The 25,463-nt window shown below is 45.4% G+C and overlaps 1 protein-coding gene across 2 annotated transcripts in view; it reads left to right on the plus strand.

Moving 5' to 3' along the window:
* Nucleotides 1-25,463, plus strand: part of D2HGDH (D-2-hydroxyglutarate dehydrogenase) — a 1,571,200-nt gene that overhangs the window by 428,909 nt on the left and 1,116,828 nt on the right. The window lies entirely within an intron of this gene.

Genomic DNA, 25,463 nt, shown 5'->3' on the forward strand with positions numbered 1-25,463 from the left:
AGCCTGAGGGGGGAATAATACCACTGCAGCAAGATTTTATATGCAAATTCTGTTAGTGACACAGGTGGATGACGTATGTGTTCGAGACCAGATGTCCACCCAGGTCTGATCCTCAATCGGGTGTCCCAGGTAAGCCTCCCATTGGGCCATGCAGCAGGTTTTTGAAGCTAGAAAATCTCCCAGGAATCGCCTGTATAGAGTGGAAATCCTTCCTCGAACTGGGAGATCTTTAAGGGTTAGTTCAAGGGCTAGTTCAAGGGCAGTAAGAGGGCGTGTCGGTCTCTTCATTAACTGGAGTAAATCAGAAATTCTGCATTTGGCCACCACTGTGCAACATACTTAAAGGTTTTAAATGGTGTCCCATGAAAGTGAAATATCTCGAAGTAGAACTTTGTAATGTGGTAATGCCGAACAGATGCACACAAGACAAGTTCAATTTGTGCGTCACAAAGACCAGGTTTTTTAGTGGTGTCTGTACTGGGAATGAGTGCATTTATACCTCATTTTTTATATTTAAATACGTTTTTTTTTAACAAACTATGTAATGTTTAACTGTGTAATGTTGTATGTAGGGCATTTGTCGCCCTTTTTTTTTACATAAATATTAAAAAGTGAATTTATTATTCTAAGTCTGTGCCTGTTTTGAGTGCCTTTAGTAGTAAAATGGGATGTGTTTAGTTTTTAGTGTGTAATTGAGCGTCACTTTGACACATTAGGGCAACGAAAAGAGGGGTAATCAGACTCACCTTTTGTTTTTCTCTTTGGGCGAATTCCCTTTGAGTTCTGATCGCCCGAGAAAAAAAGTTTGGGAATTTACCTGGTTTAGGTAACACCCCTCCTTTTGGCCTTCAATTGGGTACGCCTAATATACATAAGGATACTCCTAATGTCCCAGAAGTTTCATCTCAGAGGAAACCAGAGCCAGGGAGCTACATGATACCCTAGAAACAGCTAGTGGTGTTGACACTCCTCCAGTGTTAGACTTTGGGAAGACAGAGCCGGCTGAACATGCTGATGCATCATACAGAAGTCTTATGACTAGGGTTATAGAATTTTTAGGATGGAGTAGAGCTGCTCCTCCATTTGAGCAGGATAATCTTACGGACATATTGGACAAAGGTCCACAAAATGATCCGATACTACCCTTTCATGTGGCACTCCAAAAAAGAGTAATGGCAAACTGAGAGGTTCCAGAATCTAGTGCTGCAGTTAATACAAACCTCACCAGGAAATGTAGGTGATCCAGTACTGACCCAAGCTTCCTGCCAAAACTTCAGACACCGGAAATTTTAGTAGTCCAGGCAGCTACGTCCACCTCTAAGCAAGCGCGTACCCAGCCCCTCCAGATAGGGATGATAAACGTATTGATACCTAGGCAAAGAAAGTTTTTTCGCCTGGAATCAGGGTATTAAAGTCTGCTAACTCTACATGTGCACTGGCAAAACTTAAATTCACCCTGTGGGACTGTGTAGCTATGGCAACTGATCACATCCCCGAAGGGGAGGAAAGAGATGGCTTCATGAACCGGATATGTGATGGCAAGAGGCTGTGATTCTCTTCAGTTGGGTCTGACAGCATCAACAGAGCCATGGCGGCAAGCACTGTTATATGCAGGTTTGCGTGGTTGAGGAAGTCAGGATTTGCGCCTGACGTACAATCTAGACTCCTCAACATGCTGTTTGATGGCTTTCATTTATTTGGTAATAAGGCTGATGAAATTCTTACTGCTGCAGACCTCACAAGTGGTAGCCAAGTCCCTAGGTGCCGCCATCAGGCACCCACAGCCATTTCATCCCAGCGGATCATCTTGGAGGGGTAGGTCCTTTAATTTATATTCCTCAGTTGGAAGAGCGAGAGGTCAGGCTGGTCAAAGAGGACAAAGAAGATTCCCTCATGGTGGATGAGGGAGAGGTGCAAAGCACACCTACGCAGCAGCGTCTTTACCATCAACCGCTGCTTCAGCTGCCTCAAAACCTCTGTCTTGATTCACGACACCCTGGTGGGAGGCAGACTGTCACAGCATCTGCAAGAATGGTGAGGTATTACTTCGGATGCATGGGCACTGGAAACAGTAGCCCAAGGTTACTGCCTCCCCTTTATACAGAGAACTCGGGATCATCCACCGGGAAGCCATTCGCTAAATGTTCCAGATGCATTCCTGTTGCAGGACATTTTGAGCCTGCTAGAGAAAGGTGCTATAGAGCCAGTTCCTGTAATAGAGAGGAACAAAAGATGGTACTCTCCCAATTTCCTGATCCCCAAGCAGGACGAAGGACGGAGAACTGCGACCCATCTTGGACTTAAGATACTTAAACAAGTTCCTCAGGAAGGGCAAGTTCAAGATGGTCACACTTTCTCGGATTCTTCAGGCCCTCCAGCTCCAGGATTGAATGGTGTCATTGGACCTTCAGGATGCTTACTTTCGTGTGCCAATCCATCACAGGCACAGAAAGTACCTGGGATTCACTGTTGGCGGTTATCATTATCACTTTTGAGTGTTCTGCCATTCTGGTTGACCTCCGCCCCAAGGGTTTTCACCAAGTTAATGGCTGTGATGGCAGCGAGTCTCAAGAGAGGGGGGATTCACGTCTACCCCTACCTGGACGATTGGCTGATCAAGGCATGTTTAACCGGACAAGCCCTGCACCATGTCAGCATAACCTGCCACTCTCTCCACAGAATGGGCTTCTCCCTCAATTACAAGAAGTCCCACATGATACCCTCTCAAAACCTCCAGTTCCTCGGATTGGTCCTGGATGCATCCTTGGGAAAAGCCTCGCCACCCGAGGTGAGAGCTCAACACATTCTGCAGATGGTCACCAAATTAGAGAGTGCCCAGCGTCTTCTGGCCTTAGATTTTTTGAGGTTGCTCGGCCTCATGGCATCCTGCATTTTTCTGGTGCCAGAGGCTCGCCTGAGAATGAGATCCCTTCAGTGGGCTCTCAGGACACAATGGTCTCAATTTTAACGCAGATTGTCAGGCCTACTTCAGGTTCCGAACAAGGTCGCACATGATCTTCTGTGGTGGGCCTGCAAGGACAACATTTTGAAGGGGAAACCTTTTTGGCAACCCTGGCCGGAGATAACAGTAGTTACGGATGCCTCACTCACGGAGTGGGGAGCCCACGCCAATGATCTGACAGTGCTCATTGGTCTCCATTGGAGTGTAAACTACACATCAACCTTTTGGAGCTGAGGGCTCTTCCCTCTGTATGGGGAAAGAACGTCCTGATAATGATGGACAACACAGTGGCCATGTACTACATCAACAGGAGAGGAGGTGTAGGGCCACTACCACTGTGCAGAGAGGCAATGCAGTTCTGGGCAATTCAACAAGGAATATCCCTGTCAGCAATTCACCTAGCTGGTGAGGAGAACACGGCAACAGACACTCTGAGCAGGCAAAGCACAGTCTCCCACAAGTGGAAACTAGCTCAGGAAGTCCTTCAAGAGCTCTTAACCCGTTGGGGAACCCCTCAAGTGGATCTGTTCGCGACAAATGTCAACCAGAAGTGTGAACTGTTTTTCTGAAGGGAATTTCCCCAAGAGGAGGCAGTAGGAGACGCGTTTATGGTGGACTGGGATTTTCCACTTCTTTACGCAATTCTTCCTGTCCCTGTCACGTAATCAGGAGGTTGAGAAAGTGCAGGAAATCCATTATCCTAATTACCCCGTATTGGGCCAAGAGAAGGTGGTACCCGGACCTTCTGGACATGTCCATCCAAGAGGAGGGTCAGGCTCTCCATCCAGAGGTCAAGACACTCAACCTTCACGCATGGTTTCTGAGAGGTTGATTGAGATATAAGAATTGGGACCTCCCGGATGACGTTATGGAGCTTTTGATTTCGGCCAGAAGGCCAGCAACAAAATCCTTTATACTGCTGTCGTGGAACACATTCTGCAGCTAGTTTACGGAAAAGGATGTAGACCCTTTTCAATGTGATACACCTATGGTGATATCTTGTTTGTTACATTTAGCAGAATTGGGGCTCCAGATTGAAACAATTAAGGGTTATCTGGCAGCGCTTTCCCTATTCAAGCGCACCTTGGAGGAGGCATCATACTTCAAAATACCTTTTGATAACTCAGTTTCTTAAGGGACTCACAAATGTGTTTCCTCCTACACCTTTCCAAGTCCCAACTTGCGACCTTACTTTGGTCTTAACGTTTTTGACGTGTGCTCCTTTTGAGCCACACCATTCCTGCCCATTAAGGCTGCTAACTTTAAAAACTATTTTGTTAGTTGCGATAACATCGACCTGCAAAGTGAGTTGCAGGCCTTATCCTGTAAAACTCTGTTTACCACCTTTTACAAGGATATGGTTGTCCTTAAAGTCAAACCCTCATTCTTACCTAAAATTGTATCGGATTACAAATTAGCACAGACAATTGTGCTTCCAACCTTCTATCCACCACCTAATCCTGGCAAGGAAGAGGAAAGATTTCATAGACTCGACCCAAGGAGAACTCTAAGCTTTTTTATTTCAAGAATGGCAAAGCTACGCCAGCATGGCCAACTTGTCATTGGGTATACAGGACATAAATTGGGTCTGTCAGTTACCAAACAAACCTTATCCAGATGTATAATACTGACTATTTCAGAGTGTTACAGGCTAGCTGGAAAGGATCCCCCAGTAGGCTTAAGGGCTCATTCTACTGGGGGCATGGCAACTTCCTCTGCCCTTTAGAGGGGAGCTCCGATAATGGATATCTGCAAGGCAGCTACCTGGTCTGCCATCCACACGTTTACAACACATTCTTTTTTAGATACTTTTAACAATGAGGAAAGATTTGAGAAGGCAGTTCTATGCTCCATTCTTGACAAGGCATAACATTCAAAATTCTTACACCCTCCTCCAAAAATGTAATACTGCTTTGGGAGTCCATCATAAGATGAGGAATACGTGAGAGGACACAATCCATTCGAAGAACAAGTTACTTAACCTGTGGTAACGTTCTTTTGATTGGATGTTCCTCCCACATATTCCTCATCGACCCTCCCAACATACCCTGCTGTATAATTTCCAGGCATTAAACTTTACAGACTTCTAAAGTCTGATAAATTAAAGGCACTTAATAATGTCAGTGATTCTGCATATGGCTGGTGTAAAAAAACAGAACTGAAGCCAACGGGCACTGCACGTAGTATATATACTTGACGATGACGTCAACCGAGATGGAAGCCCTCGAGGGACATGGGGTCGACTGTGTTGACGCACAGCCTCCTTTGCCGAGAAGAACAGGTTTTCTGAATCAGCTAAAGCTGTAAACGAAAATGTCATAAAATGAGGAATACACGAGAGGAACATTCAATCGAAAGAACATTACCACTGGTAAGTAACTTGTTCTTTCTGGGTTTAAGGGGTTCCCCTTCTCTGGTGCTCTCCAGCTTTCTCAACAAACTCCTCTCCTCAGCTCCTGGCTCAATGACACTGTGGATCTTAGCCTCCGTTTTTAAAACCCTCACCATCCATTGGCTAAGGCAAACTTTCAAATTGATTGGTTAATTGGCTTTCTATTTCAAGCCGGGGAAGGGAATTTTTAAAATGCTTGCCATTTTGGATTTCTTTTACTTTGTTTCCCATGCAGGAACTGGTGTTTGCCTCTGCATAAAAGTTATTTTTGTGGGTTTCTGGTGCTGAAGGGCCATCACAAGAGGCACAAAAACCTCTAGTATATTCCCACCCGTACAACAGTATTTTTTCCATTGGGAGAGGGAAGGAAGTATTTCTCTCCTTAGATGCTGCAGCTGCAGGAGAGAGAATATTGTTATCCTTCACGGGCACTGCTGTAGGGAGTGGGAAGGGGTGAGGTGGGGAGGGGTTGTAATAAGTTTCTTTTTTCGGGTGGATTCGCACCTGTGTTAACTAAGGGGCCTGTCTGGATGTGCTAGTGATTCCCTCATAGCATGTCTTTTCCTGAATCGCTGAAAGATATTCTGGACTCTGCTACGGGTTTTGGATTTCTAAACATAATGGATTTGGAAGATGCAGTCCCAAATAACCTGTTTCTTTGGGACCTGGTTGTTCCTAACTAGTTGCTCTCTCTAAGAGGTTTCGGGAATAGTTCATGACTGGTCCCGCTGGTTCTTCTCTCAGACTTTCTCACAGTCAATAGAACAAAAAACCTAACCATTTGTGGGAAAGCTCCTCCAGGATATATTCAGTCTGGATGTATTCTACTCTATTCTCTGCTTTCACCTACAGAGTCCAGGACCTGTCCTGGGAAGGGATTCTAACCAGGCTGCATCGTTGGCCACCCCCTTGGCCCTGCAAGGTTTGAGAATGTATTATGTTCTTCATGACTTGCAACATGTCCCTTCTTGACTTTGTTTTTTAAAGGCTTGCCAATCGATCCCTCCTGGGCTTTGACGTCTTTCAGGATTCACAATTTCCCCTCCTGGACCTTGGCTTTCTCTGGATTTTCAGGAGATTTGTCGGGTACTTCTCCACCCCTCATTACAGGTAATTGTTCGGCAGTTGATATTCTGTCACCCTCCTGCCATGGCTCTGGTTTGCTTATGTTTCACGTCATCACCAGTGATGTGCCTTAAGGCATGGCTAAACAATTCCCATACAGTCTGGGGGATTCACAGGTGCACCTCTAGGCAAAGACCCCTCTTTGGGTCTCCAGGTGCAAATAGCTCCTGGAGAGGTTTTCCAAATGTTCAGGGTCTGTGTTGATCCCCGGGGAAAACCCCCGTTTTTCCTAACATTCAGCCTCCTCCCAGGTGAACAGTACTCCTCCAATCTCCCCTAGTATTCAGGTAGTAGAGTGCCACTCATCATCCTGCACTGAGATTCGCCACATTAATGTCATTTCCCAAGCCCTTTTATACAACTTGGCTTGGAAAGGTGCTTGCAATACATTCCCTGATTGGCTACTCTCATAGCCTGTCTCTCCTTCTCAGGATTGGTCAATTTGGTTTGAATTCCTAATTGGGATCATTATGTTATCATTAGCCTAGGCTTTCCATTGGCTAATTACCTGCTGCAGTAACTGTCTAGTCAATTGGGAGTTTGTTGTGCGTTAAAGGAATTGTTAGCATTTGCACTGTTTCGGATTAAACTCCTCTTGTGGGAAAGTCGTCTGCGATTCCCGTTAACCTTTTAGGTCATGAACTGCTCATCAGTGGACTTAGCGAGGACACAGTTCTTCAGATCTTTCAGGTTTTGGTTTTCAGATTGTAAGCGCTACTGGTGTCCTTCTGCGGTTGATCACAGCTTAGCTGTTCCATTGCTGGTAGTTGGAGCCCTGTTAATGAACCACATGACTATCAACCTCTGTGAAAGAATTCTACAGGTCTCTCCCTCAGTTAGGGTTGACTGCAGTCTATTTAGGGAGCTGGTCCAACCCCCTACCACAAAATGGAAAGACATGACCTTTGGTCGCTTCTAACATGAGGGCCTTCTTGGAAATTGGGTCTACTGCATTTCTTGAAAGAAATAGCAAAAGGGATTCCTCTCATTCACACTCTGGAAGTCAGATCAGGGGTATTGGGTAACATTATCCCCATATATATGGTCGCCGTATATGATATCGCCGGGAAAAGGTCGTGGCGATATTATATAGGTGACCATATATATGGGGATGGGGGCAGCAACGAAAAAAAAGGGTTTGGGGGTTGCAGGGCGATATTTTTGAGGGGACATTATTACATGGAACCAGATCAGATAGAGGCCAGATCAGCCTAGTTCCTCGCTTTCCCCACAAGTGGTTCGGTTTCACCAGATAAAAGGATTGCTAGTTATAACTTACCATACTATTGATTCTTAAGACACTACATGTTGCAGGAGTATTTGAGAGCCACAGTGATAAGTGGACACGCTACTAGTATCAGTGGTAGGACCACAATTATTAAGATGTTATTTTGACCAAGGTTAATCTACCTGTTTTAAGCATTACCAATAGCACTCCCTTTAGATTTAAGAAACTGGAGATCTTGGCTTCAAAAGTATTGTGGGGTGGAAGAGCCCTTCAAATGCGTTGGATCGCACTAATTAAACCATATGAGCAAGGGAAACTAGCAGAGCCTAATCTGCGATATTACTATTTGGCTGCACTGGCCTACTTTGTAATGCACTGGTTTCAAACAAATACCACTCTACTGCATGCTTGAACGGATAGGGTAATGGGTGGAACCTATGGGGTTGAATATCTCTGTAATGATTAGACGAGAAGGACACCACCTAGGGTGAACACAGTTTATAGCATATGCTGGGGCTTGACAAGGTATAGGGGTGCTTCTTAGGGAAACGCATCTTTTTACCCCACAACTCTGCATTTGAAATATATAGAGCGTAGAGATTACTTTTGATTCCGATAAGTGAAAAACCTGGAAATCAAATGACATCAGTACTTAGTAGCATATGTTACAAGATGGAGAACTCACCCAATCTTTATATATAAAGCTGAATGTATGTATGTGTGTATGTGTTTGTCTGGCTATACAAATCCACACTGTTGAACCCTCTGCGACAAAATTTTGCATGGATTCCTCATTTGTCTGGGTCAAGATTGTAGTCTGTTCGGATGCCAAAAATGTACTCATTAGACACCCTCCTTTACTAATGCTCACCCCGATTAACTACAGAAGGTACTAGGAGGCAAACATTTGGAAAAGTGTCTGAAGCAAAATGTTCGATATGTTGGTTATTCCTTTAAAATGTATTACTACTGTATACAGTTCGAAACTGTTTATTAAAGCATTTTTAAAGGGAATTTAAAACAAAAAAAGTTACATTTTTTTATCACACCACTCTAAATATGTGCAATGGCAAGGTTACAGTTTACTAAAGTTCATTCACGAGAAGAGAGCATAATCAATCTTTCTTGGACATTTTCTCAAATGTGCTGAAGCCATTAAGTGACTGAAACATGGCACACAAAAAACGAACATCCCTTGGAAAAGCTCCATCTGATGCAAAGCGAAAATCAATATCACAAGCTTTTGAAACACAACAACAAACAGCAGCACGACTTGCCGACCAGATGACAAGAGCAACTTTCTCCAGGGCACATGAGAAAACACTTGATCAGGACACAGGCAACGTCGGGTACCCCAGCTAGTTAGAAATAATAACACCACAGAAACTCCTAAGGCAACATTGTATACTACAGAAGGCGGGCAACTTTGTAAAAAATACTGGCCTCACTTTCCGAGGCCTGCTACAACAAATGAGATGGTCTTTAATATTGCCACAACTGATACATGCACTGAGCTGATATCACAATTATACTCTTTATTAGAAGATAATATGCCTGCAGTATACAGTGCAATTTATAGCTTTATATAGATCCAAATTAGATTTACAAATGGTCATAGATGTGGATCCATGAGCAAAGATCTATCCTCTTATGGGTAACACTTCTCAACACCAGAGTCCGTTTGATACATTTTTGTTATGTGCATCTTATGTATTACATAACAGAAAAAACACCAGGTCAAGGAGTAGTACTAGGAGTACACACCCAGGGAACATTTGTTAGATTAGAGTGAATATCCCAAAAATAAATGGCCTCATTTTGGGAACTAATATCTCTGAAAGAAATAGCTCCAGCAGCACAGAATCCCAATGGGCTTCCAAATCGTGATGTCCCAAACTTTGATGAGGATGATGATGGTGAGCTTTGTGAACAATGGGAGAACAACTCTAACTCAATCATTAATTAACATGTTCAAATTATTGATAACTCATGCAGGGAAATTATGTAGTATAAAAGCAACGTTTGAAAACTTGGGCAAGAAATCAGCACTATTGATTCCCAAGATTCCACAAAAGAGGTTTACAAAGCCTTAGACTGAATGTTGAAAGATTACCAAGCCAGTATTAAATTGAAAAAATTGGACAAAAAATAAATGTAGGCAGGAGATACTATATAAACGTGACGGCGTCTTTACATACCAACCAAAATGTGACCATATTATACATCAACTATCACCAATAACCTCAGTCCCAGAGATGTTATAGAAAGTAGGGAGGAAACAGGAGGTATATTTGAGAACAACCCACAAAAATTACCCAAGAAGAAAATAATATTGTTATATTGGAGCTTAATAATGTTTATACTCGCTCATAGTATGTTATTTTGAAGTGGAACTTCGTGCCTTCCCTTAGTCATGTGAGGGGACTTTATTTTTACTCCAGCAGCCCAGGAGAGCCACCCTACCTTCAGAGGGGAGGCCATGCCCCCTCCCTACATAACCACCAGCATCTCCCCGCAGGGCTGGAAGCCCACGGGGGAGCAAAGGCGCGGGTGTTGGGGCCCGTTTTATTTTACTCCAGCAGCCCTGGAGAGCCACTGTACCTTCAGAGGGGAGGCCACGCCCCCTCCCGACATAACCACCAGTATCTCCCCACAGGGCTGGAAGCCCGCGAGGGAGCATGGGCGCGGGTGTTGCGTGCCCATAGGGTGTTCGGCGCCTGAAGGGAGAGGCGCGAAAGCCAGGCCAGCGCAAAAAGGAGTAAGGATTCTGCGAACCCTGTGTGTTGGCGGCCGCGTGGGGGCCTGCCCAGTTGGATGGACTGGACTGGACTAGACCGGACCGGTCTCTGAGGTGAGCCAGCCAGCCACTGTGGTGCACCTTTAGTGTGGGGGGGGCTGACTTTTTTACCATTGGCTACCAAGGTCAGGAACTGAACTCTGTGGGGCTGTGAGGGTTGTGGTGATCACTCTCTTCTTTTGGACCTGGGAACTCCTGGATGCTGGAAACATTTTGGCAATCTTGAGGTGTCTCCCGGCCCCCCACCTTCTCCCCACTACATGATGGTTGGCCCCCCTTGTGGTGTAACCTTTGCTGCCTCGGTAGAAGGAGACATATCTTCCTCTTTCTCACCCCACCACCTCTCGCAATCCTGCCTTTTGTCGTGCCTTCAAGGACCCCCGTTCTCCCTGGAACACCGTAAACTCATTCAAGGAAGAAGATTGAGGAGGCCCGACGTGCACGGCTCCGAGGGCTCTGCAGGGAAATGGAAATGGAGCATCTCTTGGGACCTCGTGAGGGAATGGCACCCATGGCACCCTCTGCTATGGCCAGCAATAAAGAGAGAGACAACGAGGGAGACTCCAGGGAGCTCATTTCTGCACACTCCCACATGCACAGTTCGCTGGTGGGGCCCTTACTATCCGCCATTGGGTCCTGCGGCATCGTGCCGCTTTCTCGCCCTGCAAATAGTCCTGCTAGTCCCCTTTTGGAAGGATTTGCACCCCTTGTTAACCTGCTTACCCCGGTGGGGGCTGACTGTGCAGCCACGGCCGATCCCCTGAACAATCTGGCAACTGGCTGTCGGAGGATCTCAAAGGGCATTTCGAAGCTTACTGGTGGTCCTGTTCTGCCGGTTCCACCCATGGCTGGATCCTGCGCTTCCGTTCTGGAGCAGGCCCCCCTCCACCCAACCCCTGGCCCAAATTCTGACATTCTATCCATGCAGTCGTCATCAGTCCTTCCTGAAGTACACCTATACCTGCTTCCTGGGCCCATGTTTATGGATCCCGGGGGTGCGGGCAAAGATGGCTTGGGCCCAGGCTTGGGTGAGAAGACGAGCCTTTTATCCAGCATTGGGAGTCAGCTCTTGTCGGATGCTCCCTCAGGGGCTAGTTCGTTCCTACATCTTAGCCCCCTTTGGGCTTCTAAACCACCCACCAAAGGAGGCCTCTGCCCTCCAGCCCCACCCTCCATATAGCCTACACCGATCTGTCAAGTTGCACTTGTCATTTCCTGCTCCCTGAGCTGACAGAGATTAAAAAACGTCTATTAGTCCTGCTCAATGGGGTGCTGGGGGCCAAGGTTGAAGGAGGTATGGGGAGGGGAGAATTGGGGCCTTCAGGGGCCGGGTCAGGGGGACTGATCTCAGACTGTGTTAAAGGAACACATCCCTCGCATCATGGACTGCCCACTGCCTCTGTGGTTATTCCCCCCCACCCCCACTTTTTGGGAGTCGACCAGAGGTGGCCCATCCCCCATTTTTATCTGTACGGAGGGAGTCCACCGGGTCCCCAGCCCCAGGGGTCGAGCCCTTAATAGTGCGGATGCCCGCTGGGAGAGCCCAGGGCAATTTGCGCTCAGCGGGAGGAAGGATAGGGCCTCAACTCGTGGTCTGTGTAGGCCTCTGTCTGGGAATCATCTGCCCGTGGGCTGCAGCAAGGTGTTTCTCCACGGTGCCCCTAAACTTTCCTGCAACTCAAGAGAACCAAGGGACGCTGTTCGGAACAAATGTCTTTACTGGCTGAGGCCGGTGGGGGATTGTGGGTTTGTGACCAGGGGTTCTTTGTTGGAGTGCTCCAGACTGTCGAATCATCCCGATAAAACTAATACTGTTAGATTAGTCTTTGGGGACCCCCTTATAGCAAGGGCAGTTCTGGAAAAGTGTAATGGTCACGGGCGATCAATGAAAAGCAGCATTATTTATTTATTTATTTATTTTTGATGTCTTAGTTTAGTGGTAAACTTTTGCATCATTGTGAATCTTGTACAAGAGCGAAGAGGATGTAAGAAGGGCTTTACAATTCTCTTTGCTTGAGGTCAAGAATGTTAGTCAGAAAAAGGACAACTGTGAATATGTATTTATTGTTAGTTCCGCTGAGGATAGTATTCCATCTTTCATCTGTGTTCATTTCTTGTGAAGCCAGGTCGAAATGGGAACCAAATTGCATGCGTTGAGCTGTCAACGCCGGACACTCCATGACTAGGTGGAAAATGGTCTCTGGTATGTTTTCAATTTCGCAGAAACGGCAGTAGTTCTTTGCTTTAGGGATCCGGTTTGTTATGGCTGAGTAGCAGTTTGTCGGCAGGATATTCAATCTAATTCTCAGAAATATTGATCTAATCACTGGATCGGGAAATAATCGCAGGTATGGTTGTGGTTCATTTAGTTTTCTGTTGTCCTTGGTGCAGTGTAGCGTCCGCTTGTAGGAGTTTTTCTGTTCAATGGTTTTGATCCAGTCATTTTGTAAAAGTTTAACTTTGGCATATTGCGGACGCTTCGTTAAAAGTTCTTGAGATATTTCTTCTTGTTCCATTTCCTTAGTGATAGATTTTTTCCATTTTGATAGAACTGTGATATTTAAGGACGCCGTTTTAGTTTTGAAAATTTGGATTGCCGGCGTCTTATCGTCGGACAGAAGTTTGCGATAGATATCCAGACGTTTCCATCGTACCAGGGAGCCGATAGATTGGGTTGCAAGTTCGTACCTTATTCGTGGCATGGGGTACGATTTCGGTAGAGATAGAATCTTACGCCAGAATATGGACTCAAATTTCATCCAGTTTACTTCTTGTGCATTCAACATTGTTTCAGAGCCATAAGATATTATTGGAATGTATTTTTGTCTGTAATATGCAATTATCGGTTTAAATGAAAACTTTCCAAATTTTCTGTGTAGGATGCGCCTTCTGTTCAATTTTGTCAAGCCATTCTGCTTCTGTAATTGATTGGTTAATCGTGATACCAAGATACTTGAATGTTGTCACGTTTTCCAACTTCTTTCCATTGATATTGAATTTGGGTTGTTGCTTTGCTTTAGGTTGAGATTTCGTCAATTGCATAGATTTTGTTTTAGTGATATTGATTGTTAGATCGTTTTGGGTCATGTAGTTGCTCAGGGCTGTGAGTGAAAGTTGTAGGCCAGATGGAGTTTTGTCCATTAAGACAATGTCGTCTGCATATGCCATTATGGAGACAGGGGTTGAATTGATTTTTGGGGGGTTTACTTTATTGTTTTCCAGACGTTGTTCAATATCTGATGTATAGAGATTGTAAAGAGTCGCTGCTAGAGGACATCCTTGCTTTAGTCCGTTAGATGTTGGTATTGCTTCAGTAGTCATTCCTTGTTTTGTGAGCCTGACTTTTATTGAGGTGTCTGAATAAAGTAATTTGATGGGCTCAAGAATGTTCGGAGGGCAATTCCATGCCTTAAACTTCGCCCATAGTTTTTGCCGAGATATCGCGTCGAAGGCCATCTTTAAGTCGATGAACGCGGCGTATATCCTGGTCTTGCTATTGATCGCTTCATGTTTAATGAGATGGAGTAGAAGGAGATTGATGTTCGTTCCAAGAGTAGGAGTGAATCCGGTTTGCCGTGTTGAGAATCTGCCGGTCGAGTTGGCCCAGGCAGTGAGTTGTTTTAGGAGGACTGATGCAAAAAGTTTCCCTAAAGGGTCCAGTAAGGCAATGGGGCGGAAGTTTTGTGGATTGTCACGCGAGCCTTGCTTGTGTATAGGGACTATTGTTGCCGTTTTCCAGGTAGTAGGAATTTGATTATGTGAGTTAATAATGTCAATTATCTTGTGCAGAAATCTTGCCCATGCCGAGGGGTCTTGTTTAAGCATGGCATTCGAAAGTCCATCAGGGCCCGGAGCTCTTGAGGTGTTTAGTCGGTTGATCATGGATAGAAGATCTTCATATGAAATGAGTACTGACCATTTTGTGTTATTTTTACTTTCCTCTTGTTCAGCTAGATCAGGTAGAGCTGCATACATATTTGAAAAATGACTGACCCATGTCTCTTTTGGTACATTGGCTGTTAGCTTTTGTTGTTTTTGATGGTTTTCATTCAAGAGATTCCAGAGTTCTTTGGTATTATTCGTCCGGTATGTTCTCATTATTGTTTCTGCATCTGTTTGTAGTAATATTGCCTTTTGAGATTTTTTCCAGTTGTTGTAGGCTTGTTTTAGTTTGGCAATCTGAATGATGTTTTCGGGTTGTCTATTTTTCTTGAGCTGTCTTATCCGTTTTGCTAGCTCCTTTTTTTTTGCTGCTATTTCCTCGTTGTAGCTGTGCAGATGAATTTTTTGTGAGCGATTTTTGGCTGTTTGGTGGAACGGGAGCAGAATCCATTCATAGTTCAATTTTTCCAGGTCTGATTTTTTAGAGGTTAATAGTTTCTTTGGAAGCAATGGTAGTGCTGTTTGTGGAATGCGAAGTCTTAATGATGTACCGTCCAGTTCAAGTAAGGGTTGTACTAGAGATGCCTCTTGTTGTCTGGTAGAGTATGACTGAACTGTTATCTTGTTGTGATCGCTGTTGTCGCAAACTATGGTTTGAGCAATGTCGACCGAATCTTGCAGGGTTTGAGAGAGAAAAATGTAGTCGATAATTGCTGCAGAGGAAGCTCTACTCCATGTTGGCATAAAGGGCGAAGAATTGTTTTTCGCATGGTTTAGCAGGCTGAGATCTCGGATATGAATTTCTTTCATCCATCTTGACGCTTTAGCCGATAGGTGTTCAGATGGTCGTGGGGCACCGGTTTGTGTGACGAGATTGATGTTTAGATCTCCGCAAAGTATTAGTTCCAAGTTTCTGTGGGTGTCAACTAGGTTGTCGACTGTGATGAATACAGCGTCGATGAATTCATTAGTTGTGATGGCTGCAGGATTCCAGTAAAGATTCAATATAGCGATTTTTGTTTCAACATTTTCTTTTTGGTCTTGATTGGTTTTTGTTGTTATTATGGTCATCTGAATCCAAGGGTTTATATTTTCGGTAGTCAGTACCCTCCAATAGGGATTTATTTTGATTAGGGTAAGGAGACCTGATGCTGGCCTTCCTTGTTTTTTTTTTTATGGCCGGATTTAGGAAAACAAGGAAGCCGTCGCATGCTGGTGTATCAGTGATCCAGGTTTCTTGTAGACATATAATTTGAAAGTTCTCAAGATCAGTTGATGGCTGAGTATATAAGTGAAGATTCCCTCTTGTGTTCCATGAACAAAGTGACCATGTAAAATTTGTGTTGTTTAATTGTTATGAATATGAGTAAACTGAATTTCTTGAGGAGATGGTTTCTGTAGTTGAAAGCTCTAGATCGTATATCCTTTTAAAGGGTCGATCATGACTGTTCCATTGTTCTGCTCTTTTATCTCTGATCGTTTTTTCGTTGTTGGCGTGATAATCATCTGTGCGAGCGGGCCTGTGGTTTCTCGCCGGGTGTTTCCTTGTTGTTGTAGTGGCCCAGCACTTGAACCCAAGGTTGAGCAGTTGAGCGCCTTTTGATGCAATCAGTTCTTGATCATCCTGATTCGAGATTTCAGCGACAATTTTGTCTAGGTACTTATGATCTTTAAACCTAATTAAGTCAATCTCGGTTGTTGTTATGTGTTGTAGTTGAGGTATTGCTCCAAGCAGGCGGAGAGTATTTGTTCTGTTTAGTATAAGGGGTTCTTTTCTATTGATTCGATTTTCAATATGGATTTCATAGATTTGACTTTGTTGCAGTGGGTTTATAAACGTAGGCAAAATGCAGTCAGATGTGGATGTTGTGTGTAAGATGAAAGAATTATCCGTGACTTGATCATAGTGTTCTGCTGATAAAGAGCCATCACTGACAGGTGATATGATTGAATTTTCCTGTAGTGAACTTTCTGAGATATCTTCATATGGCAGTCTTGACTGCAAGTCTCGGGTACTGTTGTATTCGTCCATTATTATGTAACTTGGGGATGTTGCAGATTGTATGTCTGGTGGCGTATCGTTTGGTTCTTGGTCTTCGTAAGTTGTGCAGTTCAGTAGGTCATCCTCTTGCGAAGCGGAATCTGATATGAATTGAGGATGTAGAGGTGGTGTTCCGTTCTGTAACTGCTTAGCAGTGATGTTGCTCGTGCCCGCTGATTTCTTCTTAGCAGTTCTTGAATGGGTTTTTTCCAACAAGTCCACTGTTCTTGGTTGTGGGATTAGTTCAGTGGGTCTTATTGCTCTGAGGAACGCTCTAGAGCCTGTTTGTCGTTTTTTGATAGCTTTAGGCTGAGTTGATTTTGCGGTATTGATTGCTTTTTCTTTCGAGAAGATCTTGTATTGTTCTGTTTTATTCTCTTTTAAATGGCCGTCGCCTTGTACCTCTAGGTGTAGAGTTGAAACAGCCGCGGTTCTCTGTTGAATGGTGTTTACGCCAGGTGTTTGTAGTTGCGCCATTGTACTTTGTATAGGGTTTTCATTTGTTTGTGGAACTAGTGTTTGGTTGTTTCTTATATCCACCGGTTGGTTTTGTTGTTGTTCACGCTGTGCTTTAAGAAGGGTTAGTAGTTCAAAGTTTAAGTTTGTTTTTTCCTGTCGATCGCTTCTAGCCATTTCTGCTAGGCGTTGTTGCCAGCGATTTGATTGCTCCGCTTCTGAGTTCAGTCGTGCTTCTATTGTATTGATGAATATAGTTAGTTCTATTCCCACTCATGCCACCGTGTGCTAAACTGGGGATCCCCTAGCAATAGTCCCCTCTCGGGGGCTAATTTGACTGTCTTGGGCCCGAGGCGCCATGGAAATTGGCTGAGGCAAGGGGGTGGTGGGACCTGATAATGGGTTGAAAGTCTCGTCCAGGGGCTCTCTATTGAGGGGGTGGCCTTCTCTACTGCTTTGTTGCCCTCTCTTTCGTACTGTTTTTTGTTTTGTAACTTTGCATTTGAATTGTATTTTCATTTCTTAGAAATGTATTTGCAGGTTGTACTTTGATTGCCTTTTTTGGCTGAATAAAGTTGTTTGGACTACTTTTTCGGCAGTTTATAACTTTGCTCCCTCTGGAGGATTCCTCACCAAACTTTGCAAAAAACAAGTATATGGCCCCCTCTGATTTTTTCAGCAAGTTCAGTGAGGTTTCGTGCAGGAGGGCAAAGTTATAGGGGAGTCCCAACATTATTTTTCCCATAGACTGACTGGGGAAAATCTTTGCGCACGGCTACAGGCCGAACGGCTGGATGTATTTTAACCAGATTTGTGGCAGGAGCTGGGGCTTGGGTCAGAAAGCGTGCTTTTGTGTGTTTGGTGGAAATCCGACCAGTACTTTCGTTGCAAAGAACTGAAATGTACGTCTCAAAAATGTGATGTCTGGCTCCGTGGACCCATTTCCCTGTTCGTTCCGCAGACAAAGGTCTCATTGACTTGCATTACGCTGTGATGTGGGAGAACATTGGACACGGCTGGTGACTGGCTGGAGGTAAGCGTGCTGTGCGTCAAAGCTTTTGGTAAACTCCTCCATGGTGTATCGGAGGATAGTGCCACGTCGGAAGGGGTTGCGAAACATGGTTTGCAGGATCGGGTGGGTGAAAAAGTGGAAGAAAAGTTTGGGGGAGTGAAAAGCGGAAAATATGATATATTTGTTTAAGTCAAAGAAGGCAGAGGTGCGCGAGGGGTGTACGCCGGCAATGCGGCAATTTGCAGTTAGCTTCTCAGGCAACTACCTTGTGTGGCGACTGCATGGACGCTCCATTGGGAATGGGGACTGCATTGCAGATAATGCGAAGAAATTGACAATGTGTTGTGATGTTGCCTAAGGGTGTCGGTGCTTATGTTGTCTTTGTGGGATTCCATTGTGTTGTGGCGGTGGGTAGGGGTGTCAGTGGCAGTGGTAGGTGTGGCAAGTATGGTACATGGCCAAATGTTCCCATGCATGCCTGCATTTCCTTGTAGTGGTTGTGGTCAAGGCCTAGGCTTTTGGGTGCATGGGCAGAGGCCATAGGCCTCCACTTGTACCCAAGAGCCTAGGGCTTGGGCACCATCCCCGCAATGCAATGCCTCCATGCATGGGGGAGAAGTGAGGAAATTTGCGGGTATCTCATCAGGCGACTAGCTTCTGTGACAACTCCGTGGACGCTCCCTTGGGAATGGGGACTGCATTGTAGATGATGCAAAGAACTTGAGAATGGGTGACATTGCCACATGGAAGGATTTTTCACCATCACAGTGTTGCGATATGGACCATTCATGCAGCTACTCCCATACACTTCATTGGCGGGTAGTTGAACAGGCCTCTATCATTCTTTGGTGAGTGGAAGCAGACTCCATTCGGGATGGGGATTGCATTGGAGACAATATGAGGATATTTCCAGTTGGTGTACTATGCTGTCTTGTGCCTGCAAAGCCCCTACTGCCTTGTGTACATGGTTAGGACCTTTGAACCTAACAGTCTGGCCACTGGTTGAAGTAGGTTTCAGATTGTTGCCTTGTTTGGGTCTGTTACTATACCCATACGTACCTGCAGTCAGGAAAGGTACATGGCCACATGTTCCCATGCATGGCTCTATTGCCTTCTAGTGGGTGTGTCCAAGGACTAGCCTCTTGAGTGCATGGGCGGAGGCCATAGGCCTCTGCATGTACCCAAGATCCTAGGCCTTGGCCACAACCCACGCAACTTAATGCGGCCATCTATGGGACCACCGTGATAATGGTATGTGGATTGCACACATATGTATAAAGAGTGCATTCCCTTTACCTTGGCTCATTTGGATAAGTTATTATAACCATACATTATATGGATTATACTCGTATGCTGACGACACCCAGTTTCTGATCCGATTAGATCTCGATCAGGCTGAGGTGTCGTCGTGCCTGCGGGAGTGTCTGACAGCTGTTGCAGACTGGATGAACTACAATTGGCTCAAATTAAATGGAGATAAAACTGAGATGATGGTGATGGGCTATCCCCCTGATCCTACACTCTGGGTGTCCACTCTAGGTGTCCTCTTTCTGGCCCTCTTCCCTTGGATCCCTACCGATCCCGGTAAAGAAAGTGAAAAACTTGGGTGTCGTTCTATCTGCATCGTTTTCTATGGACCAACAAGTCACTGCTGTATGCCAGGCTGGTCATTTCCACCTGAAAATACTGAGAAAAGTACTGCCTCTGATTCCTGCCCCACTGCGGCCTCCGGTTGTAGCAGCCAGGGTCGTATCGCAGCTAGACTATTGCAACTCCCTGTATCTGGCCCAACCTAAGGTGTGATTAAACGGTTGCAGCGGTTGCAAACTCTGGCTGCACGGGTAGCCACTGGCACACCCTTTGGTGCTCATATTTCTCCTGTGCTTCGGATTCCCCATTGGTTCCCGGTGGCTCAGCGGGTGAAGTTCAAGGCTTTATGTATAGTTCATCGCGCCCTTCACAATCAGGGTGCGCAATACTTCCAAACCAAATTCACCCGCTACTACCCCACCCGTAACCTTCATTCAAACAACTTGTAGTGCCAAGATGCAAACCGTTTTAGGTTGGCAGTCGGGCTTTTTCCGTCGCTGCGGCAGATCTGTGGAATAATCTTTCATGTGTCATTAAGAAAAGGTCTAACTATTTAGCTTTTAGAAGGTTGGTGAAAACCTATTTATTCTGATCTGCCGTGGCTTTCAGTTCACACTCTCTCCGTGCGCTTTATAAGAAAAGTTAACATAACAAAACAAACATTCTGATATCCCGCAATTGGCTAGCGGTGCCAGTGGTTATATTGACCTTTGTGGGTTCCCATTTTGTTGTGGCAGTGGGTAGGAGTGTCGGTGAGCGGTGGTACGTTTGGCCATTGGTTGAAAGTAGGTTTCAGATTGTTGCTTTGTTTGGGTCCTTTACTATATCCATACGTACCTGTAGTTGGGAAAGCTACGTGGCCACATGTTCTCATGCATGGCTCTACTGCCTTCTAGTGGGTGTGTCCAAGGACTAGGCTCTTGGGTGCATGGGTGAAGGCCGTACACCTCCACATGTACCCAAAAGCATAGGGGTTGGGCACAACCCCCGCAACTCAATGCAGCCATGTATGGGACTACTGCGATATTGGTATGTGGATTGCACACATATTTATAAAGAGTGCATTCCCTTTGCCTTAGGTCATTTGGATAAGTTATTGTAACCATACCTTTTGACATCCCACAGACCTTTAAATATGTGAGTACCTAAGGTACTCTCGTTTGCAGATTTATTGTGGAGGACATGTTAGACTTCTTACAGCAGCAGTGGTAAGACATGCCACCATTTTCCTTTGGAAGGGTGTGGCCGTGAACAGAGCCTTGCTTCAGGGAGTACAGTAAGACATTGGAACATGCATGGGAGCACTGTGAAAATGGAATCTCGATTGCACACATGTATACAGCGTGCATTTCATTTGCCTACGCTAATGTCAGTAAGGTATTATTACCATAGCATGTTCCATCCCACACACTTTTAAATATGTGAATGTCCTAAGGTACTCGCCTTTGTAGAATCATTGTGGAGGACATGTTAGACTTGCTGCAGCAGCATTGGTGAGATATGCCAACATTTGCGTTTAGAATGGTGTGGCCATGAACAGAGCCTTGCTTCATGGAGTGTAGCAAGACATTGGGACATGAAAGGATTTATTTACCGTCACACTTTTGCGACATGGACCATGTACGTAGCTAGTGACGGGTAGCTGCACAGCCGACTGACTATCTTTAGAGCCCATTGGGGATGGGGAGAGTATTGCAGATGATATCGGGATAGTTCGATTTGGTGTACTATGTTGTGTTGTGAGTGGCAATGCCCTACTGCCTTGTGTGCATGGCTAGGGCCCTTTGAACTAACAGTCTGGACACTGGTTAAAAGTAGGTTTCAGTATGTTGCTTTCTTTGGGTCTGTTCCTATACTGATATGTAACTCCAGCGTACACTCTTGGAAAAATGCATGTCTCCTGTGTGTGCTCACCATTACAGAACGGTTGTGGAGGACATTTTGCAGTTGCTACACCACCAGAGGTGGTGTGAAGTGCCTGCACTTGCATATGGTATACATCATTGGAATTGTTGCTGTTCACAGAATGACATGCCACCATTTGTGTTTGCTATAGTGTGCCCCTGATAATACCTTGTGCTTTGACAGTGAAGGAAGATACTGTGACATGACACCAGTTACTAAGCATTACACATTGAAAGTATGGATAATGTACAGACCGACCCACATACATTTGCACCGGACAAAATTATCAACGCCATAAAGTCCCACCATATACAGGATGTTAGGCCATCTGACTGTTAGCTGTCTTTTGGTGTGCCCCTGATAACAACCTGTGCTTTGACAGTGAAGGAAGATATTGTGACATGACACCAGTTACTAAGCATTACACATTTAAAGTATGGATAATGTACAGACCAACCCATATACATTTGCACCGGACAAAATCCTCAACGCCGTTAAGTCCCGCCTTATACAGGATGGCAGGCCATCTGAATGTTGGCTTTCTTTTGCGTACTTGTTGAGATGGCCAACAAACATGGTTGGCATTTCTATTGTGTGCAATTGTAATGTGTGCCTTGCTTCCATTACCTATACATGTGGGCAGTATACACCATCGCAACAGTCACTGGCATAGCTGACTTTAGTTGTGGAGAGTCGTTGCTCACGACGTACACTCCACGTATTTTAGTTATGTGCGTACCAAGCATAGCCCACTCTGTCATGTGAGCACCTTGCTCCGGAAAGGAACAACATAAAAGGAAAAACAGACATGCGCATACAGAGCGTACGGTTCCAGAAAATTCCCATACTGCACCAATAACACTGAATTGTTGCAAGGGCTTTATTTTGCTACAGAATGTTCACGAGAACGTGTAAGGTGGCTGCAATCACTGCTCTTTTATTTCACAAACAAAATCCAGTGTGCAATGCCGTCTGTGCACTCTTGTACTTTTTTTGTCGTCCAGCAAAGTGGAAAAGGGATACATTTGTGGTCCTTGGTGGGCCGTATGGAAGAACACATTTTCTTTGAAAGGTAGAGAGGGTAGCAGCTGTTGCCTCTGGGATGTCTTACAGCATAAACGTTTGCAGGTTGGTTTGTATTACCAGAACTGCAAATTTACATACAGGCCCAAATCGGTCGGCCCAGATAACGACGGAAAACACATCGCTTATGGTAATCTTGAAATGCTTGGTCCACCACCCATCTGTTGGAATGTGTAAGGGGTGACGCGCAGTAAGGTGCAAGGTATCTGAGAAGAAAGAGTAATAAGAATAGATGTAAGTAGCTGTTATCAGTGGCAGCGTACAGGACAAGAGTTTGCGGAAAGGATGTCGTAATAGGTGGCTGCCTCATGGACCATGTACTGTGTTTTATTGAGTTGCATCATTTGTTAACCCACTGCATTGCTCTCTGTTTTTGTAGGTGATACTGTCCTCGTATGGCTCCACACAAGCAAAATGTCTTTGAAATGTTGCCACCAGATGCTCTTCATGTGTTTCCTTTTTACAAAAAATGACAGTGCTAGCGAGTGTTGTTGGACCCACAGCAAAATGTCTGTGTGTGTCTAAATAAAAAAATAAAAAAACAACCCTCATGGGGGTCCCCTCGGATTGCAAGAGAATGCAGGAGCTGGTTTGCTAAAAAATGCAACATTGATATGTGAGCTGTCGATGTTTGGTGGTTGTTACTACCAAAGAGTCGGGCTCGTAGATTAACCGCACGAGTAACATTAAGGGTTACCAGGGAGGGATCTATTCTGCGCTGGACTGATTTTAATATGCGGATAGCTTGGGCAATGGCTCTCCTGTCCTCTAATATTTCTTCTGCAAAGTCCCCATCTTCTTGGACACCCTGTGTGTCTATTTGAAAACCGGCTGCAGCTTTGGCTAGTACCTCATTGAGTAATGGTTGGTTATCAACCAGTGAGTCATTCACTGGGGGATCTATCGGAATAGGGGAGTCAAGACTGTAGGCTTCTGCCTCATCTTCCTCTTCCTGGTCCTCATCGTCCCCATAGTAATCAACCCCTGTCTGGTCGTCCAGCATCTGAGTTTGTGTCCTCACCATAAGCTTCTGAATGGTAGGGCTCAATTAAGGGTCTGAAACAAATGCCTGCGCTGGAGTCTCAGAACAGAGCCTTTTAGTAGGGGGTGGAGAGTCCTTGGATCCCGAGGGGCCAGAGGTAGCTGGTGTGTTTTGATAGCTCAGGAAATAATTAGGGTCCTTTTCGTAGAAGTCTACAAAAAAGGACATTCTCCTCATTACTCGATCAATGTCCTCCGAGTTGCATTCCTTGGAACTGGGAATAACTTTCCTGCTGTAGTTCCTCGTCCATGCCCATATCATGAGGAGTGGGAGGGACAATCATTGGCTTAGTGACAGGGTCCTTGGATTTCTCTAAAGATTTGGGGTGTTTGTGTTTTTCCTTCTGAATTTGGTGTTCTGAGGTTTTCTTATGTTATTTTGCACCCTTCCCATGAGTAGAGGAGTACTTTCCAGAACCTTTAGGGTTTTCTGAGGGTTTTGGCAACTGGCGCCGAGATTCAGAGGTGGTAGTACGAGATTCGAAAGACTTGGAAGAAGGGCGTTGAATCTCGGAAGTAGATGTCGAATGTGCTACTTGAGGGAAGTGGTCGGATTAGTCTTCTGACGATCAGGCCTCAATGACTTTTGGCAGTGTGGCACCTTTACCAACTGCGGACAGTTGTCGTTTTTCGTGAGGCGAACGTGACCGGGAACGCCCAGAGGACATTGAATCAGCGGACCGCTCTCTAGGTGCCTTCTGCTGCCGATCACTTGACATACATGTCGAATCTCGGCTGGGGCTAATGTGCTTGGTGGAAGTGGTGTGTGTTGCGCTCTTGCCACCGGGTGTTGTCCCCATAACTGAACCGTTGGTCAGTCCTCCGCGGTCGAGGGCTAGCGCGTGGGTGTCTGAAGTCACCTCTGTACCCTCGCCGTCCGATAAGGCGGCGTTGCTGCCATCGCTGAAGGATCCCACGGCGTCCATGGCCTCTAGCTGCCTGGCGTAGTGGGCCCAGCGCTTCATCGAGCGGTCCTTGAGTGTTTTGGGCTTGAAGAGCTTACAAGCTCTACAGGTAGCCTCGGGATGGTCTCGTGGGAGACACAGGTTACACGTATTGTGTTTGTCTACCCAGGGAAACTTCCTGTTACACTTCGGGCAGAATTTAAAGGGAGTACTCTCCATATGTCACTAATTGGCAGCATGCGGGTATATGTAGGAAACAAGTGTATGACCACCCCCACTCTCCCTACTTGAACATGGCTGAGGCCAGAGTCCTTCCAAGGCCAGGGCAGAGGCCAGAGGCCCAAAGTCCGTTGTGTAGTCTGGACGGCTGATTTCCTGAATCTCGATTCACCGACGTCGATTTTCGGCATAGTGTGGGAGAAACGGGGACATTTTATAATAATAATTGGCTAAAGCCAAGGGAACTCTGGAAAATGCTTCCGACAAGTATGGCGGAAAAAAACAATCTGAGGGTCCTACATGTGTTAGGGATCATGGGTACAGTGGATGTCACACTAGGGATAGTATTACTGGCACGCCCTAGTTCGGCACCCATTTTCGAAAAACAAACTGTAATACTCCGCAGCTTCCACTAGATGACGGCTTATGCACAGCATGTGATCTAAGCGGATTCCACAAGCCTCAGAAATTTTTGAAAAAAACACCAAAAAACCCCACAACAAAACAGGACACAGCTGCGAGCACCTGTGGCCGTTATTACTTTCAATACAATGAGGGTGTGTAGAACCGGTAATTGTGTGAAAGGGCATAGTAAGGTCAAAACAGGGAAGGTAACACTGCACAAGTGAGCATAAGGTGTGCTGTTTCACAGTACAAATTGTGTTCCCTTTTCGTCTTGTCCTTGGTAGGATGGGTGGCGTTGTATAGCAGTTGGTGTTTTGTAAATGTTTACCTGCTTCCCTTTTGTAGCACTATTTCTTTATGCGTTTGGTTGCTGCTGCTGTTTGTCATGATTCCAGTGCGTGTACAGGGCAGATGGGGCAG

Source organism: Ambystoma mexicanum, chromosome 10 (assembly GCF_040938575.1).
Source record: "Ambystoma mexicanum isolate Mex_15411 chromosome 10, UKY_AmexF1_1, whole genome shotgun sequence".
NCBI lineage: Eukaryota > Metazoa > Chordata > Amphibia > Caudata > Ambystomatidae > Ambystoma > Ambystoma mexicanum.